The sequence below is a fragment of the Echinops telfairi genome, unplaced genomic scaffold (genome assembly GCF_000313985.2).
Source record: "Echinops telfairi isolate 266 unplaced genomic scaffold, ASM31398v2 ScPeMD7_3;HRSCAF=10, whole genome shotgun sequence".
NCBI lineage: Eukaryota > Metazoa > Chordata > Mammalia > Afrosoricida > Tenrecidae > Echinops > Echinops telfairi.
The window spans coordinates 59084693-59088570 of record NW_022103899.1 but is presented as its reverse complement, the minus strand read 5'-3'; the positions used below and the strand labels follow the sequence as shown (position 1 = coordinate 59088570).

At 55.5% G+C, this 3878-nt stretch overlaps 1 protein-coding gene across 1 annotated transcript in view; it reads right to left on the bottom strand.

Annotated features, from left to right (window-relative positions):
- Positions 1-2677, bottom strand: part of ATG16L1 (autophagy related 16 like 1) — a 16240-nt gene extending 13563 nt beyond the window's left edge. The window contains exon 1 of the mRNA XM_004718141.2: positions 2587-2677. The gene's annotated coding sequence lies outside the window, so the exon portion shown is untranslated. The remainder of the gene's footprint in view (positions 1-2586) is intronic.
- Between the last annotated feature and the right edge of the window lie 1201 nt (positions 2678-3878).

Genomic DNA, 3878 nt, shown 5'->3' with positions numbered 1-3878 from the left:
GATGAAGCAGGGGGGAGTGATTGACACCAGAGAAGTAGGATCCCATGTCACCTGAGCGTGCACCCTTTTAAGCAGAGGGCTCTGGAGGTGGCAGGTCATGTGCGGCGGACTGTGGGACCCAGCATGGGGCCAGGTGGCGGGGACAGTCGGCACCCTGGCTGGCAAGGTGTGAATGGGAAACCTCGGGCAAGTTCAGGCAGAGCAAACGCTTGCGCAGGAGAAAGCCCCAGGGACCACAGCGGGTCAGCAGGCTGTTGCCATCAGATAGGAGGGGCAGCCGGTGTGAGGCGATGTGGCCGCACACTGGACACACTCAAGGGATTGGACAGACAGGCACTGGAATGGGATGTGGGGCAGGAGGGAAAGGTGGGAGTGAGTGTGACTCCCAGGCTTTCAGCTTGCTCAGACGACTACATGTGGACGTCACCTACTGGGCTGAGGAGACTGGCGGGAGCTGGCCTGGGGAAGGACGTGAGCGTCCAGGGTCAGCCATCCAGGCGGACACGTTCAGTAGGGAACAAACTTGCTGTGGCGGTTACATAATCTACTGTCAACTTGAATGATGGGGTGGAGTCTAGCCTGTCAGATCATAGCCAATGAGGCCTCTGTGTGGGTATGGCTTTCTCCTGAGGATTCTGGGAACTCCTGTCTTCCTTCCCGTGAGACATTCCTGTTGACAAGCCATATGGAACTAAACTGATAGAGCCACGTGGAGACCCATGCCAGTGCTAGGAGGCATCTACTGCCACTGGATCCACAAGACTCTCCACCCAGTGGCCTGTGCTCTTCCTGCAGTCGGCGTTGTTGCGTGTGTTGCAGTCTGAAGAGGACTTCATAGACTGGTATCGGACATGTGGGCTGACATCGGACTATGGACCTGATCTGCACTGGGCTGTTTTCTCAACACACAACTGCTCTTTCACACAAAGGTCTTTCTCATGCCCATATGGGCGCCCATGAAATTGTTCTCTAGTCCACCCGGACTCACACACTTGCTACCACGGGGTGAGCAGCAGAGCCCGCTTGACTCACAGCAGCCCTCTGTACCGCAGACCACCACGCTGCCCTCCTCTATGTGGAGCCACTGTGTCAATCCACCTCACTGCGGGTCTGCCTGTTTCTTTATCACGCATGACGCCATTGTTCAGGGACTGGCGGCTCCTGATCACATGATCAGCGTACACAAGACAAAGTCTAACCCCCCTAAGCATTAAGGAGCATTCTGGCTGTATTTCTTGAGTCAGGTTTGCCCTTCTGGCAGTCTGGGCCCCTTCAATCTTCTTCACCAATTCCTCTGCACTTGTACCTTGGATAAGAACAGAATGACGTAGGAGGCACCAAAAGACGATGGGAAGAAGTACAGTCGCTATACCTATGGTGAAGTGAAATCACCTAACTTGGGGCTGGTCAGGCTGGCCATTCCTGTGGGGAGGAGTGAGCACTATCGGAAGCAGGAGCAGACTCCTGTGAGCAGCACGAAAGGAGACACCAGCAGGGCATGGTCAAGACCCCCATCTGACAGGAGGCCCCAGGACAGAGGCCTGCTACACCGAGACCCACGGGGACCACGGGGCAGTGAGCCAACAGCAGGTGGGCTTCCCAGTCCACCCAGAGGCCAAGGGGTTGCGTGACTCATGGCTAAGGCTGAGGACCAGAGACTGCATCCTTAATGTCTTCAGACACTGGTTTCTGCCAGCCTGTTAAAACTTCTCTAACAAACCTGCGTGATTATGACTCCTGTCTGTGAGAGTCCTGTGTGGCCACAGTGAGGGATTCTCACACCCAGCCGACAGTGACGAGTGTGAGTGAGAGGGGCCTCCCTCTAGAGAGGAGAGGGGAAAAAGAAGGAGGGCAGAGGCAAGTCTGCTCACTGCCTGCTGACACATGGCTGTGGGCTGCTGTGGAACTGGATTCTCCTCCTTTGCGCAGCCAAAGCAGGTCAGATGTGGCCTCCACACTGGCTTCCCAGTGTCTCAAAGAACTGGTTTTTCAATGTGGACTAAAGTTGCATTGACGGCATTAGCCAAAAGCAAGGCTCCCAAGATTGACGGCACAGCCGCTGAAATGTCAACCAAAGATGCAGCCTGGACGCTGCACTCATTTGTCTGTGCCGAGAAGACAGCCACCTGGCCCAGTGACGGAAAGAGATGCACATTTAGGCCCGATCCAAAGATAAGGGACCCGACAGAAGGCCCAGACTGTGGCACCTTTCTCTCCCTCAGGAGACTGGCAGATTTGAACCACTGCCCTTAAGGTTAATCGCCCTACCTTTAACCCACTGTGACACCAGGGGTCCTTCCCGGAGGGCAGGAACTGTGTGATGCCTGGCCCAGAGAGTGGTCCCTGAATAGCTAGTGGGTGGGAGCATCCGCCACAGCCAGGAAAGTGTGGGACTGTGAGCAGACAGGCCCTCAGAAACCCCTTGAGCTGGCCGGACAGCTCGGAGACCCTGGACCAATGCCGCTGGCCTGGGAACAAATGGGACTGGGAGACTTGGGCTTGGTCTGCCCCCACCTGGGAGATGGGTGACAAAGGTCAAGCGACACGAATGACTACCATGGATAGAGGCGGGCAGGCGTCCAATACCTGATCTCATGCCTGTTTGGCACCACGTCATGCTTTTCACCTTGCAGTTTATGGACCAACACGGAGTGCAGATCGGACTTTTCCAACAACTTGTTGTCTATTGTAAAAAAAAAAAAGAAACAAGTAATTTACTCTGTGTGTTCTCTACCATTTCGTTCTACCTTGTGAAGCTGTGGACTAAAAGCATGAGGGCAGCTGGGAGTCCTGCACTTTGTCACCTCCTGGGGTAATGGTCCAAAGTCCACCAACCACATTCCTCGATGCTCCTGGCTACGCAGACCTGGTGGCCAGACTCACCGTGGCCTCCGACCGGCAGAATGACTACTCACAATCGGGGCTTGAAAGCCCGCAAGCCAGAGATCAGAACTAACTGCTCTAGAGTGAGATCTGGTGCCTCTGGAATCCCACCTGAAACCCGAGGAAAATACCACCTGGCCAAAGAGAACACGGGCACCATGTGAGCTGGTGTCCACCAGAGTTGGGAAGGGATTCCAACCTTAGTGCCCAGGACCAAGAAAAAGGCATAAAGTTCACAATGCCAGAGGGCTACACTAAGTCAAGACGTTACACCACAGCCGAGGGTCTGTGACACCCTTAGATCTTTCATGGGGCAGGATGCATCCACGGGGAACTTCCAGAGGTTCCCCTCACTGAGGAGGGTGGAGATGGGGTGGCAGGGCAACACCTCCCAGCCTCTTTCTTTCCTACTCTTCAGGCTCAGAGGCAGGGGGTGAACAGGGAGATGGTGCTGCAGGGCCAGAAGTGGGAAGGCAGGAATGAGAGGGATGGAGGTGTCCCAGTTAGCAAACAGTGAGCTCCCAACACCACCCTCCAGTCTAGACAGTACTGCCTAGCAAGGGGTCTTTCTGGCCTGCTTCCTAAAGGTTTCCTCCCTGGTCCCTCCCCTCTCACTACCCTTGCGGTGGAATATCAGCTTGCTCTCGCACACCCCACCCCACCAAGCAGTGTCTGCAGGGAAGCACTCGCTCCCTCGGTCAGTGAGATGAAAAGCATTTAGCGTCCCCTGTGTAGCTGGCTTTCGGTGCACTTATCTGAAACTGGCAGGGCAAGCTTCGCTGTTTTATAGATGGGGCCAAGCAGAGTCCAAGAGGGGAGGGAAAAGGTTAGTAAAAGGGTGGGGCCTGGCCTCCAGAAGGGGAGGGTCTTCAGTCAGCAAGGATGTGCGCAGGAAGAGCTTAGTGGGAACCAACGAGGGATCCGGATGAGGCCCTCCTTCCTCATCCAAGTGCGCCCGGTGACAGCAAGGGCCTTTGGGGGGAGCAAAGCACACG